Genomic DNA, 16,624 nt, shown 5'->3' with positions numbered 1-16,624 from the left:
ATGATGGTAACATTCTGTTTATCCTTACGAAAATCTATAATCTAAAAAAAATTCAGAGAAGAATTGTCTCTGGATGATAGGCTTCTTTGAATCCTAGTTATCACAGCCAGAAAGTTCTTTTTAATGAATCCTCATATCCTGAAAGTTTGACCAAGGTTCCTAACTGGAATCTCTAAATTGATCTAGTCTAAAAATAAAAAATGACTTGCACTACAGCAATTTAAGAGGTCTAAGACGTCCAGTACATGTTACGGTGTATCATAGATAAAATATTTTAGTTTTTTTAGACTACCTAATGGAATTCCAGGTTAACTGCTATATACTAATTTGATTTTCTAAGAAAACCTATTTTGAGCAGTTTCTTAAATATACTATATTTCTAAGATACATAAATGTGGTCTCTGTCAAAATTCAAAGAAAAACATTTCCCGTTTTTACGAAAGTGATTCTTTTTATGAAAGTGGACACAGCAGGAAGATTATTATCAACTGTTCAAAATATCTGTATTTTTAGATAAGACTGTATTTCTCTGTATATACGTCATCTTTGCCTTTGCTATTTCATAACACCTAGAACAAAAGATAAATGAATTCAAAATGTCCTTGGAAAAACATCTCATAAAATGCAGATGAACCGCTATTAGAGAAAATTTTTTGAGAAAGAGAAGAAAGTGTATTACTAAACTCTATTTGCCCAGATTCTGGACGGTGAAATGCACCTGGTATGCACTGTCTACCTGAAGAGCAGGGGTGTGCCGTCTGCAGCAGGGGTGAATGATGTCCCCACCTGTATCTGAATGATGAAGGCAGAAGCTCCAAGAGATACCCTCCATCATCATATGGGGGTTCCCCTCAAGGAACAGCGCAACAGCAGACCCCTGAAAACGAGAGCTAGCCCTCTGAAAGCCTCTTGGACTTCATACCTCCAGCCTTTTTTCTTTTTCCTGTGTGAGAGAAACAGACTTCTATCTTGCTTAAGCCCCCATGATTTTGCATTTCTTTATTACATTTGAACAAACCTTGGGTAGGCTCTTAGCCTGCATCATTCCAAAGTTATATTTTAGAAAGCAGAATTCATCAATAATGCCCATTGGTTATAACCTTCTTAATCGTCTTTAAGTAGAAGTAACTCCCAGGCTTTCATCAGCACAGGCAGGTACTATGATTAAAATTCAGTCACTACTGTCCACCCTGCTACAACAGGCAGAGCTGGGGTTTCCCTATTTTCCTGTCCCGAATGTATCTCTGGGCAACCACCTCATACTCAACGAAAAGCAACTCTATCCATGTGTATCTGCTGTATCACGTTACTCCATTCCTTTCATCAAATATTGAGTGGGTGTTTATCATAACTAGGCACTAATGCTGGTTACGAAAGATGCAAAGATGACAAGAAACAAACAGGGACAAGAAAGCCCTGCTCCAAGAAGCTACAGCATCAGGAGAGCCAGATGCAGCCCATGACTGCTTGTTGTCTAACCAACAACATTTCCGCCTCTCTCCTCCCCTACCCACAGAAACCCAGAATACTCACGTGCAGGTGAGGACCAGGCTTCTCCTATTGCTAGGAGGTGAATGATGCTGGTCTAAACCAGCCGTACTAATATCATCCCCCGGGATAATCACTGCACTAAGTGTGGGCATGTGACTCAATTTCAGCGGATGAAATGTAAGCAGCGTTCTCGATGTCCTTCTCCCTCTGCCACTTTGGACCGGGACACTGGCGTGCTGCTGTTGCTGCAGGAGCTATCTTGAATCCATGACATAAAGGCCAAGAAAACTCCAGAAATGTTGCAATGCTAACACTGTGACGCACCATCTTCAGTCACTTGTTCTACATTTTTTTAAATCTCTCTTGAAGTCACTGGTTTTCTGTTATTTACATTTCACTTCTTTTCTGAGAGACACAAATCAATGTATGAGACAATTTTCAGTAGCTGCTCTTTTTAAAAATAAATTTTATTTATTTATCTGACAGAGAGAGACACAGCAAAAGAGGGAAAACAGGCTGAGGGAATGGAAGAGGTAGAAACAGGGCTCCTGCAGAGCAGGGAGCCCCACGCGGGGCTCGATCCCAAGACCCTGGGGATCATGACCTGAGCAAAGGCAGACATTTAATGACTGCGCCACACATGTGCCCCAGTAGCTGCTTTAATAGAGAATGAGCAAGGGTTTATAGGAGTGAAAAGACAAATCTGCTTTAAGTGCTTAATAAGGCTGTCCAAAAAGAGAGAGAGAAGGGGAGAGAGAGATGTGAACTTTCATTGAAAAATTATTTTTCTATGCCTAAAGAATCATGGTACCTGAGGAAAACAGTGACTTGTCTGCCAGACAAGAAGGCAAAGATATAATGATGGAAAATCATGTAGATCAGGGTGAGGACTGTGGATTTTATTTTCCATGGGACAGGGAGTCCTTGAAGCAGTTTAAGCAGGGTGATAATGATATCAGATTTCCCGATTTACAAATATTACCCTGGCACTCAGAGTACAAGACTCGTGGGCAACAGGGCAGCAAAACATACAGAAGTAGGTGACAAACGATAAGGCTGAACTGTTAGCCTGTGGGAAGTGAGCACCAGGGAGGACCCCGGGAAGACTGTTTCTCAGCTGGCTGGCCAAAGGACAGAGGCTGTTAGGAGGGGGACAGGCCCCGGGTAAAGCTCTACTGAGATATACTGACTCTGAGTGTGTGCAGGACATGTGGGTAGCTAGGCCTCCAATAAAAGAATAAAGATCAGGAACCAAAAAATGAAAACCAGCTACAGGCAGGCATAGAGAATACTTACATTACTGATAATCATTCCTAGGTTCTATTCTTCTGATATTAATGCATTACTTAATTAATCTGCATTTCATTACCTACATATTATAAAGTCCACAACGATTAAAATGTAAGCATAGCTAGAGAGACAAATAGCTAAATATAAGTTTAATTAAAACTTGTTATACTTTCAAATTCCAACTGAGGAGTGTTGTCCTCCCAGGCTTCAAGGTTCAAAGCCCTATTTTGTTCACAGCTCAGTCTGCCCGAAGTCTCCGTGTTTTAGAGGCATAAGAGGTGTTCCAGCATTTCTCGTGGCTTCCATCAGTGTCTCGTGACTTCCCTTTAAACACGGCAGTGAGGGCGCCTGGGTGGCTCAGTGGGTTGGGCCGCTGCCTTCGGCTCGGGTCATGGTCTCGGGGTCCTGGGATCGAGTCCCGCATCGGGCTCTCTGCTCAGCAGGGAGCCTGCTTCCTCCTCTCTCTCTGCCTGCCTCTCTGCCTACTTGTGATCTCTGTCTGTCAAATAAATAAATAAAATCTTTAAAAAAAAAAAAAAAATAAAAAAAAAAAATAAACACGGCAGTGAACATCTGTTGTCTGCCTCCCCATCGTCTTCCTTCCTTTCTTTCAGAAATAGCTCTGCAGTTTTGTCCGGTGATCCCCAAACATCTGCTTTGGTCCAGGTTTAAGTGGAAGCCCCGTCTGAACTCGAGCAGGTGGTTCCAATTTACACTAACCACTTCCTGGGCCGTGGTGATGGTTCAGTGACAGGAACACAGCTTAACTGTGTCTAAGCATGAAACAGGGCTTTTGTAAGCACTACTCCATCCTCTGTCCACATGAGAGCCACAGTGAGCCTGAAATGAGAGCCAAGGCAACCATCGGGCTCTCAAGAGAAGCGATCTAGAACCGCTGGAGACTACTACCTAGAGTGTGAGAAAAGCCAGCACAGGAGACAGGGACTGAGTCACAAGGACAGTAAATGACACGCGCACGCTACCTAACTTTAGACTTTTAGTTACATGAATAGCAATACCTGTGGCATTTTCTGTTGCTGAAATGGAAAGAATTCTAACTGGCTCTTATAAGATCATAGAAAACACACACACCAAAAAGCCTTCACAGGAGTGCTCAAAACAACGTCTCGCAACATTCCAAGGGGAAATCCCAGTATATACCAAAGTTCTCTAATTCTGTCTTAGGTACTAGTGTCCTAGTAGGTCATCCACAGTACTGTTAGAAAGTTAAAACGTCTTTCTCCCCAAAGTATGTCTAAATGAACACTACTGCTGCCTCACTAGCTGTCCCCCATTCAGATCTGCGTCACTCAGACGATCCCGTGTCATGGGAGCCGGAGCACTGCCTGTCACTCCCTTCACGCACTTCTTCGTGTCCACTCCACTCCATCTACGACCTCTACTATTCCTACTCAGCAACTACAAAAACAACAAACAAAAACCCCCCCACAAAACCCAGCTACTAGAAAAGAAATATTGGACATAAGAGAGTACCACTATACTCCGGGAAGTGTAACTCTTTAATTATATATTACAAATGGAAGGAAAAAGCACAAAAATATTTGTATTTTTTAATGTATTTCCTCCATCCATTTAGTCAGGGTGGAGAGGAAAAAAGTCCATCTCAGGACAAAAGAACCACACTAGGAAATGAAAAGCATGCTAGATGATGGCAATTAGGTCAGGATATTGACCTAAGTTTTGGTTTTGTTGAGATTTTTATATTGATCAAATAGTGATGTAATTGATCCACTGTTCAAGAAGACAGAGACTGGGCTCGCAGCAATCTGCATATTGTCTTTTGAGTCTCCTTTACAGGCATCCTCTCATTCAAGAATAAGAATGAGGATACTATCAGCTAAGATAAAAAGGCTCTGGGATGAGATAGTCAAAACAACGATCGTAAAGAAACTGAAAGGCAAGAGCAGAAGAGAGATCCACATCAAAGAGCCCTAAAAGGCAGAATTCGAAACAAAACAAAACAAAACTTGTATTAGTGATTTCAGAAAACAAGTAAAAAACCTCAAAAGCATTATGGGAAGTGATGCCTGGGTGGCTCAGTCGGCTAAGCATCTGCCTTCAGCTCAGGTCATGACCCCAGGGTCCTGGCATCTAGTCCCACACCAGGCTCCCTGCTGAGCGGGGAGTCTGCTTCTCCCTCTGCCTGCTGCTCCCCCTGCTTGTGCTTTCCTCTCTCTCTGTCTGACATATTAATAAATTCTTAAAAAAAAATTATAGGAAACAGAAAGATTTTTTTTAATTAGAGAGAAAAGGAAACATACCAGTATACAGGAGATGAAAACCCAAACTACATATTATAAACACGTTTAGAGATGACTCAAGCACAAGTGAAATAACAGAAATAAAAGCAACAACCCAATAAGTAGCCAAAGCAACACTACTTGAACTGAAAAAGACCCTGATTAGAGAGGAATCCTGATTAGGACCCTGAAAGTAGTCTTATTTCAAGCAAAATACATTTTTCAAAAAGATCCATACATAGGTATAAGGCAAATTCAGGGATTAATTTAGTTTTTTACAACCCTATGAGTATCTAAGTAGAATTCTTAAAAATGTTTTGTACAAACGCAGAGAATTCAGACTGATGTCATCTCTCACCACTGCTGAACACATATCAGAGGTACAATAACTATGTTAAATTCAACTATGATGACTTCACTATTCTATAAATGACCAAAATATAATTTATGTGTAAAGGGATAACAGAGAAAAACACTGTCATAGACACAAGAATTTAGAAGGCATTTACTCATGTAATATTCCTTTTAAAATCATTTGAATAAAAAAATACAGGCTTTTGAAAAAATGAACCAGAACAATTCAAATATAGAAGTTCATGTAATTTAAAAATATATTAAGCAAAGAAACGTGAATATCGAAGTTATATGGTTAAAAAGTTATTAAAAATAATTCAAAAGGGAAAAAAAATTCCAAAGGAATTATTGAAAGAGAAGACCAATGATATAAAAGTTATAAAAAAAATTTTAAAATCTTGGTTTTCCCAAGTACTGAAATTAAGGGAAAGAAGAAAACAAAGGTACGCTAAATTTCTCATTTTACAAAAGTAATCAATAGACACAATTTATTTCTTGATATTTAGAGAGAAATTGACTCGAAGTATTTTTATAATTAAAAAATAATCGGGGCACCTGGGTGGCTCAGTGGGTTAAGCCTCTGCTCAGGTTATAATCTCAGGGTCCTGGGTTCGAGCCCCGCATCGGGCTAACTGCTCAGCGGGGAACCTGCTTCTCCTCCTCTCTCTCTGCCTGCCTCTCTGCCTACCTGTGATCTCTGCCTGTCAAATAAATAAATAAAATCTTTAAAAAAAAATGCAAAAAGTGATAATGAATCAATGATTTGAAAAAGTTTTCTGAAGTTAACTTAATAGGCATGTTATGGTTATGTCCCAATATTCAAGAATCTACATACAATTTATATATATGTATAAACATATACACACAGACACATACACACATTTTTTTTTTAAGATTTTATTTATTTACTTGACAGACAGAGATCACAAGTAGGCAGAGAGGCAGGCAGAGAGAGGGAGGAAGCAGGCTCCCTGCTGAGCAGAGAACCTAATGCGGGGCTCCATCCCAGGACCCTGAGATCATGACCTGAGCCGAAGCAGAGGCCTAACCCACTGAGCCACCCAGGCGCCCCACATACACACACTTTAAAAACTAAAGGAACACATACCACAGGGTAAAGTGTTAGCTATTTCATAGCTGGAAATTTATTATTCCTTTGACTTGTTTACGTTTTCTAAAATTTTAATAACCCTTTCTCAATTTCATTCATTCATTCAACAAGTAGTTATTAAGCCCCAACTATGTGCCAGTCAGGCACTCATGAAAAAACACTCTGCAAAACACAAAAATCCTGCCCTTCCACAGTTCTTCTTCTTGAGGAAAGGAATGAGAGAATGAACTAAGCAAACAAGGCAATGGCGTCTCTGAGAAGAGAATTTGTGGCACAGAGAAGAGAATGGAGGAAAAGAGGACAAGGAGTTCTGGAGACTGAGCTGGCATGGCAAATTTTTAAAAAGACTCTGTGTGTGTGTGTGTGTGTGTGTGTGTGTGTGTGTGTGTGTGTCTATGTATTTGTTAGAGAGAGAGAGCACAAGCAGGGGGAGCAGCAGGCAGAGGGACAAGCAGACTCCCCCATTAAGTAAGGAGCCCAACGTCCAACGCGGGGCTGGATCCCAGGACCCTGGGAACATGACCCAAGCTAATGGCAGACACTTAACCGACTGAGCCACTCAGACACCCCTCACATGTCAATCTTAAAAGATGGGGGTATGGGTAATATTGAGGGGACACTAAGCAAAGACTGGAAGGAGATGAGAAAGGCAAAATATACAGGCATCTGGTGTCCAGTGCCAAAAGCATGCTGAGCCAAAGCAAAGGTGGAAACCGAAGCTTGTGGCCGGTTTGAGAAACACTGAGGAAAATCAATAAAAGGATATAAAAATGTATTCAAACATCAGAGACATATCAAGATGCGGAGACTCAAGGTAGTTTTGTTTAACTCACCTTTATAATCTCTGGAATTTTGCAAATTTTCTTAATAGAACTATACTGATTATATTAACAAAAAAATAACAAAACCCTAAAAACTTCTTGCTAAAAAATCAGTGTTTAAAATTCGATTAAATCTATGCTCAGAGCTATGCAAAAAAAAAAAAAATTGTAATTATATAATCAACATGTGCTCATTAGAAAATATCTGGAAACTGCCCCCCAAAATGTGTTTTTTAATAAGCCATGGGCTCACTAACTTGAGGTCTTCTTCCTCTGTCTAGCATCCGTTAATTCTACAGGACCACTATTCTCACTGATACATGGAGCCATGGATTATCAAGATGAACAAAACTTTTAAAAATCTCTATATCAATGCATTTCAAAGTGTGGGTCTTACTTCTCTTGCATCAGAATTAACCGAGAAACTTGCTAAGTTGCAGGTTCCTGGATCACACCCCAAAGCTAGTGGATCTGAATCTTATAGTAGAGCCTGGAAACCTGCTTTTTTTTTTTTTTCCTTAAGTTTTTATTAAAATTCTAATTAGTTAACATATCATGCAATATTGGTTTCAGGAGAATTTAGTGATTCATCACTTACATCCAACACAGTGTGCTAACCACAACTGCCCTCCTTAACAGCCATCACTCATTGAGCTCATTCCCCACTCAGCTCTCTCCACGAACCCTCAGTTTGTTCTCTAGAGCTAAGCATCTCTTATGGTTTGCCTCCCTCTTTTTTTTCCTTCCCTTATGTTCAGCTGTTTCATGGAAATCTGCTTTTTAACATTACCCCTAGATGATTTATATGCACAGTAAAGGTGGAGAACTACTTACACAGTTTAAGGACAGTAAAGATAATTTAGCTGAAAAACTGCCTCTAGAATCTTGTACTGACCAAGATTCAACTCTTAAATTTCTACCATTCCTAAATTTACTTTTCCTGAGCTTGGCCGGGCAGTTTCGGTCAGCATGCCCAGCATATGTCAAATCATGATGTTCTTAAAAGCTTACATGGCAAAATAGGTCACAACAAGCACATGGTATTAACCTACGTTAAAATCCTGGATTAGTTAGCAAACAGAAAAGATTAAGGTCATTATGGTAGTGCTAGTTTGGACTCACAGAACGATCACTCACACCAGCACAAATTCAATTTGATCAAGAAAACACACTCGTTATAAGCCCAAGACACTGATTTAAAGATTTCATCATCCACCTACACAGACTCTATCATCCATCTGCACATTTATTTTTATACTTTTCTACACTTTAACCCCCCAAATGAAAATTATGTGGATTTAAATTATGGAATTAGTTTTCTTAGGTGGTTGGAGGATTTTAGAATCTCGAGCTGCAGTGTGGGGAATAACTCTTAATTTGCCTGAAGAAGTAATCCACTTTTCTTGAACAAAAGGATCATGTATATACCTCAGTGTGACCATTCTGAGTCAGCTAAAGAAAAGCAGAGGAGGGGTGAATTCATATAAATTTTCACCCATAAACTAGTAAGTTAGAGGAAAATATTCCATTGACAGAAACATTTTAATATAAGTATGTACTTGTCATAAAAAGATATAGGATTATTTCTATATTAGGGTATAGAAAAATATGTAGCCTTATTTTTTTATTTTATTATTTTTTAAAGATTTTATTTATTTATTTCACAGACAGAGATCACAAGTAGGCAGAGAGGCAAGCAGAGAGAGAGGTGGAGCAGAGAGCCCAATGTGGGGCTCAATTCCAGGACCCTGGGACCATGACCTGACCCCGAAGGCAGAAGCTTTAGTCCACTGAGCCACCCAGGTGCCCCTGTAGCCTTATTTTTATAAAGAGGATCATTACTCCTGAATGAAAACTTGAGAAGCTATGCCATGAATCATTTTGTAAACCAGGACTCCCACCCCCTTCTATTAGTCTCTTTTGTGGGTTATACCTTTTTTATATGCGTTTTTAAGCAAGGGTGGGCCTTTATGCTTATCTGTTTGAAAATAAGGATTCCAATTTGGCAGAAACTATTACTTGGACTGGCATTTTCTCATTCTTGGCAAGTGGTATTAAAAATTATTTTGATAAGTCAATTTAGAAAAACCAGCAAAGGAAATCCAATGGTGTTAAAGCTGGAAAGCTTTAAAATGAACAGAAATAGCCCACATAAGTCACTAAATCCAAAAATGTCTTCAGTGTATGCATCCATACATTGACAGAAGGCCTGAGATAAATCCTAAAGTTTGATAAGTGAAGGGTTGCGTGGGCTAAGTCAGGACAAATGCAGATCACATAGGTTGCTTATTTACTTGATAGCCATCTGTCAAAAATTATGCTCTTAGGCAACATAAAATTCCCCTCAAAGATGAATTAATGTAGTTAATAATGAAGATGAAACATTATGTCCAAAAAGCTACTATCAGATGTTTATGAAATGTACCCACTATTATGTTTTCAGGAATTAATTCATTTATTTGGCAGTTCATGGTGCTCCCACGTTTCAAAAGTGGAATTATCCAATGGCCATTACCAGCTCATGAGGTGTTGGGGTCCAAGGGCATAATGTACCTTATATCAGTACTTTCCAAACCTTACCTTGTTTAAGAATTACTCGAGGCTTATTAAAACAGATTCTGATCTCTCCCTTAGAGATTCTGATCGGCTCAGGGCCTGATATAAGAATCTGCATTTCTAACAAGCTCATAGGAAAGCTGCTGGTCTAAGGTACTTCGAGTAATACTGCTCTAGATGGCATCTGGTACCAGAGTGGCACAAAGTCTAGAAAATAAACATCTAACTTCAAAGTGATACCTAATAGTAACCATCATCTAGATGGTTACAACTTCCAAAAGATTCTTATTTTTAGTATTCAACTGCATTTAGTATTTAACTGGAGATATGATGGCTAAGGGCACTTAGGTACCACTGAGATGTACTGGGATAAAGAATTTTTAAAATAACTGAATCCCCAAGAAAATCACATAAGACTTTGCAGCAAAACTTAACTTGTATTAATGAACAAATCAATGAATGATACAAATTGTGGGAAAACACTTTCTAAGCAATATTTTAAGTAACCCTTCCATATGATGAAACCAAACACATGTACAGTGTTCACTTTGTACAGTAATTATTTTAACAATATAGAATAAACATAAAAGTGATGTAATTCCTAACTACTCCAAGTTTTGAATTAGGTATTCAAAAAAATGTAATGAAAGAGAAAATGATGGGGCACCTGGGTGGCACAGTGGGTTGAGTGACTGACTCTTGATTTCATCTGGGGCCTTGGTCTCAGGGTTGTGGGATCGGGCCCCACAGCAGGCTCCCCCCATCAGCACAGAGTCTGCTTGAGATTCTCTCTCCCTCTCCCCTGCCCCCTCCACCTCCCCTATCCACTCATGGGCTCTCTCTGTCTCCCTCTAAAATAAATAGATAAATATCCTCCCCCCACCAAAAAAAAAGAAAATGATGCTGGTGACATATTCTACGCTTCTTTAGGGAGCAGCATAATGCAGAATATCAGAGCCCCAAGTTCTATATCAGCTTTCCCACTGACTCATTTTGACCAACATATCATTGCGTGTTTAGTGACCTCATCTACAAAATAAGGGTGTTAGATTAACTGGTCTCTAAGGAGCCTTCCAGCAAACATTCTGAAATGACTCTAATAAGCCTATTTACCACACTTACCTTCAAAATAAAATGTTAACTCTTGATGAAAATTCATCCGTACTGTTTTATCTTAAAGGACCAAATTTAATTAAATATTACCTGCTTCCTATTAACCAACTGTTTAATTTTCAAGACTCCATGTGGAGGTGTTTTACATAGTAAAGGGCAGGTTTTCCTACAGCACATCAAACACGAGTGCTCTCTGTAATGAGAATTATTTTCTCCTTTCCAATTGAAAGTTTCTGTGTGTCAGATAAGAAACTGAATTTATTATAGATAATTGCAAATGAGGCTGCCTGGGATATTGGTCCTTGCTCACAACCTAGTGTGTCAGCAACCGGGAGAAAATGAACCTAAGAATAAGGAACACAACTGAACTCCTCTACTGTGAGTCCTCAATGCTGAGCATTCGAATCTCTAAATTAAGGACAGAAGGTAGTAACATCCTTACCAAAGCATGAAAAATTATTTCTTCCATCTCTTCATAGAGTTTTCCCTGAATATGACCATTATCAATAATCCCTATTAATAGCAAATAACTGATAAATTATCTGCTGTATGGTCTTACTGTAGAAGATTTTTATTACTATCTATTGTTAATATAAATGTAATTAAAATGCAGAATTGCAGAGTTTTAGGAGTAATTAGGCTAGAAAATCACAGTGGGTCCCACCTGTAGAGTAATAAAAAGCAAGACTTCCGTCATTATTGTTTTTTAAATTCTCTCACTCCAGTAGACACCTGCATGACAAGTGTCTCCTATGGCTTCAAGGCAGGCTGCCTTTTCTACAATGTCTAGCCTATTTCAAATGTTTGAATTTCTCTTCAGTTACAGATCTAGTTTTTCCTAGTCATTGAAGTCAGGTAAAAACAACCTGAATCTTCTCTCCAAATGTGACAGCTCACGTTTTACTATTACAACTTTTGAAATCTTTCTAATCAATCATGATGAGATATTTTCTTGATACACAAAGGCATTGGTCAAAGCTGGTCATTTTATAATATATCCCTATCAATATTTGTAACCAAAGTTACATGTTCTTATTGAACATTTTAAGCAACCCCAGATAAGAAAAAAGATTTTCCTTTAGGTTTTGTTTCTCTATAGAGTAAATTCTTTGGGGAATTTCTCAAATTCTCTTCAGGCATCCACATCTCATTTCTTTCTTTCTTTCTTTTTTTTCTTTTTAAAGATTTTATTTATTTGACAGACAGAGATCACAAGTAGGCCCATAGGCTGGCAGAGGTTGGGGGGCGGGGAAGCAGGCTCCTTGCTGAGCAGAGAAGCCCAATGTGGGGCTCGATCCCAGAACCCTGGGATCATGACCTGAGCGGAAGGCAGAGGCTTTAACCCACTGGGCCACCCAGGGGCCCCCACATCTCATTTCTTTCTCATAATCTCCAGGAAAGTTCTCATCAACAGTGAGAGAATCTCAATGTGATCATCACAGAACACAGCAAGTCTTGAATGTTGAAAAGTGCCAACCAATTCTTAGTTTAATATGTTTCTGATACAAAAGAAAAGAAGGCATCAGAATTAATAAAGAAACCCCTCCCAAATTCCTAACATGATTCTTATGGATTAAAATACTCAATTCCTAGACAAACCATAAGAGACTCTTAATCTCACAAAACAAACTTCGGGTTGCCTGGGGAAGGGGGGGAGGGAGAGGGTGGCTGGGATGAGGACATTGGGGAAGGTATGTGCTAGGGTGAGTGCTGTAAAGTGTGTAAACCTGACAATTCACAGACCTGTACCCCTGGGGCTAATAATACATTGTATTTTAATTTAAAAATTAAAAAAATTTTTTCAGTTCCTGAAAAAAGTTCAGTTCCTGAAAACACACTAAAAGCTGTATGACTTCACTCAAATATTTCAGAGTAGATATACAAAATATAAAAGAAAATTAGTCGATTCTATACAGTAGTAGTAAAGTTTGTATATATGGCATTGCCAAGAATGGGTGAGTAAACTGGTGATTTAGTAATCTGATAAATTGCCACCTTTCTGGAATATACCAGATTTCAATAAATTCTGGAATATAGGAAGGAAATGTGAATCCTTCAAAACTGTTTGAATTTCATTTTGGTCTTCATTTCAGAGGTTAGGCAAAAAAATTAGGTAGTCTGGAGAATTTGAACAAATTTTATTGATCGTGATAACCTAATCACTTATGTTGGACTTCTATTAACTACCAGGGTAAAACAAAGAAAAATACAACTATTCCTAATTGTCTCTGAGTGATTTAAAAACCACCACTGGCTCCTCTGTGCCCAAGCTGAGGGCTAGAGGTAGAGACTAGAGAAAATAACAAAAACATTCCAGCCTTCATAGTCCCTCTACTGGGAGCAGGGGATTTAACAACATTCTTTTCCTAAGCTAAATTAATTTGTGGCTTTCTAATATATGGAATTATTATGAATGAACGAGTAACAAAAAATTTTAGCACACCAATATTTAGTAATAACAAATGAAGAACTTTTAAACTTTCGAGTAAATATACTTGATTTTTTTTCTCCACAGATACCCACAGTTCTTTACATATTTTTATAAATACTAGCACAGGAGAAAAAATCAAATCAATATAATAACGTTCAAAGAGCCATTTTAGTATAAAGTTAACGGAGCTCACTTAAAATACATGTTTTTTATGTTGCATATAAGAAATAAATACAGTGCCCATTATATTTTGGGCTGTTCAGAGGGAACGAATGAATGAATGAATGAATGAAAGAGGATTTTTCTTTCCTTGTGTGCCCTTTGAAACAGACCATTGGTTTATTCCAATTGAGAAGACATCTCAAGAGCTCTTAATGCAATGACTTAAAACTAGCATTTGTGCCATCAAACTCTAAACAATACAGTAAAGTATTTACTATTTCCCAAAATTTTGAGTTAATTGACAATTTTTCATAGTTACTTAATTTCTACTTTAATTATAGATCACAGAACAGTAAAGACTGTCAGACCACTTGGCTCAGATCCCTGCCTTCATACAGATAAGACATAACTATGCCCATTTTCTTGCATACTTAAGCCAGTGAGACAGAACCTCAAAAGGACATTAAAAAGTGCTTTTTCGGGTGCCTGAGTGGCTCAGTGGGTTAAGCCGCTGCGTTCGGCTCAGGTCAAGATCTCGGGGTCCTGGGATCGAGTCTGGCATCAGGTTCTCTGCTCAGCAGGGAGCCTGCTTCCCCTCTCTCTGTCTGCCTCTCTGCCTACTTGTGATCTCTGTCTGTCAAATAAATAAGTAAAATCTTAAAAAAAAAAAAAAAGTGCTTTTTCCATAGTGGTTGTAATCACCATAAGCCCAGCATCAGCTCCCCCCAAACAGGGTAGTGAGAATATCCCAAACCTGCTGTGTTGTATGATAATCACGGGGAGATTATTCTCTCACTATTGATGAGACCATTCCTGGAGACACATCTGTAAGAGAGAGATAGGGATACCTAAAGAGAATTTTATAAATTCCCCGAATTTTAAACTTTAAATTTAAATTTTCTACAGAATTTACTCTGTAGAGAAAACCTAAAGGTTTTTTAAGTAACCTGAGGTTACTTAAACTATTCAAGAAGGACTTCTAACTTTGCTTATAAAACCTGGGAGGGAAAACACGTTCCTCTCCGGGGTGTTCCCGAAATGCTCAGTGCAAGATTCAGAAACGGTCACTCTCTCTTCAAGCCCTCGTTCAAGTCTGCAATCAGTCAATCGGCCAGGAGAAGTTACAAACACAGGTGGTACACAAAGTGGTCACTACATTTCATTCACATCCACTGCTTTTAAAAGAGTAAAAGTCATCTTAAATTTGGCTCCTTTTAATATTTGCAGGCAAAAATCTGGGAGGGTGTGGGAAAACAGGAAAGACTGTATTTTTTATGATTTACCAAACACTATGCCTCTCACCTTCAATACTGTCCTTTTCTGGTACCCACTTCCGTCTCACTCAACGCCTTCTCGGTACAACCTGGTAAGACCATCTCCCAGGGGGTGGGAAATCTACACACAGGTGCCCGGCGGGCATACAGTCCGGACTCCGGACAGGCATATACTTAATAACCTTAAAAACCAGAATAATGGTCCGTTCACACTGCAGGGGCAGCTCAGGTGTCCAGACACACGCTGGCTGCCGCTTGTGCCTCGTGATCATCAGGTGCGTGACCCTAAAACTCCGGGGAGTCACGCATCGGGCTGTCGTGCGCCAAGCCCGGGAGGGCGTGCAGCACGCGCTCTGCTATCCTCACGGGCGCGGTGACACGCCCGCTCCCGCGACGCCACGCCGCCTCCAAGACCCCTCTTCACGCCTGCGCCAGCCCCCCTTTCCCCCGGCGCCCCGCGGGCCCCTTACCCGGAGAAGGCGGCGACCGCAGCTGCGAACAGCGGGAGGTGCTGATGCGGGCGCGGCGGCGGCGCGAGCACGGCCGGAGCGCTCCCCAGCCTCCCCCGCGCCGTGCCTCGGGCTCCGGGGGCGGGGCGGCGGGACCGCGGGTTCCGTGGGGCGGGGCGGCCGCTCCTCGCGCCGGACCGAGCGCCCGACTCTCCTGGGCCCGCCCCCGCGGGCCACGTGACAGACATGCCGGTCCCTGATTGGAGCGCCCGGCTGGGAGGCGGTGGCGACTCCCGCCCCGCGGAGACCGAGTGTGCGGGAGCTTGGTTACCTAGCAACGGGGAGTCTGCGCGGAGGACGCGGTTCCCGGGCCTTGGGCGGGGCTGCTGCGGAGTTTACCGGGAGGCCCAAAGTGAAGGAAAGCGGCGAACCCGCAGCGTTCCCGGAACCGGACAGTTGCCACATCCTGCGTCTGCACTTCCGAGGAGAGGGAGTCAAGCCCGCAGTAACTCGGGGCGTCTCCTGGAGCGGCGCGCCGAGGGCGGCGAGCCTCGAGGAGGCCAGGCTGCCCCGCTCTGGGGCTGTCACCCCCTGAACCGCTATGAGTGCCCGGGGCTGTTTCTCTCGCGCTTCATAGTTGTCTGAGTCGGCTCAGCTCGCGGGGAGACCCCTTGGAGCAACCATTTGTCTTTATTAGTGGAGTTATATGCAGTTAATATACCTGCCTTCAGTGTGTGCAGAACATTTTCCTTGTGGAAGTCTGGTGCGGTGGAAATGCTGGGTACTGTGTTCATAACTTCTTCATGTCTCTGGTACCTTCACTGCTCACAGCCCTTATCCAACACACTGGCGACAGCAAGCCTTCGTGCATTCCGGGACAAAGTGTATTTAAGAACATTCACTGAGCTTTAATGCTAGGTTAGACTCTGGATTGTTAATAAATTAATTCCTCCGGCCAGGGAAATTCTCTGGGCATAATCCCTACCCACCTGTGCCATAAGATTTTTCTCCTCTTTTCTTCCAGAGTATCCTCTGCAGACCATACCCTACCACAGCACTTAATATTCTATTTTGCAGATTAAAATTTATTTAAAGTTGCCTCTCCACATAGACAGTACACTTGCTTGAAAACTGGAATCCATTTTCACAGCTCATGCCTACATTCTTTTTTTTTTTTAATTTTTAATTCTATTTATTTGACAGAGAGATCAGAAGTAGGCAGAGCACCCGGCAGACAGAAAGGAGGAAGCAGGCTCCCCACCAAGCAGAGAGCCCAATGCTGGGTTCCATTCCAGGACCCTGAGATCATGA

General features: G+C 40.9%; 1 protein-coding gene across 6 annotated transcripts in view; it reads right to left on the bottom strand.

Moving 5' to 3' along the window:
• Positions 1–15,439, bottom strand: part of WDR17 (WD repeat domain 17) — a 104,599-nt gene extending 89,160 nt beyond the window's left edge. For all 6 annotated transcript variants that reach the window (XM_059384478.1, XM_059384477.1, XM_059384474.1 and 3 more), the window contains exon 1: positions 15,335–15,439. The gene's annotated coding sequence lies outside the window, so the exon portion shown is untranslated. The remainder of the gene's footprint in view (positions 1–15,334) is intronic.
• Between the last annotated feature and the right edge of the window lie 1,185 nt (positions 15,440–16,624).

This window comes from Mustela nigripes, chromosome 18 (genome assembly GCF_022355385.1).
Source record: "Mustela nigripes isolate SB6536 chromosome 18, MUSNIG.SB6536, whole genome shotgun sequence".
NCBI classification, from domain to species: Eukaryota; Metazoa; Chordata; class Mammalia; order Carnivora; family Mustelidae; genus Mustela; species Mustela nigripes.
Note: the sequence above shows the minus strand (reverse complement) of the source record. Positions and strands in the feature narration are given on the sequence as shown.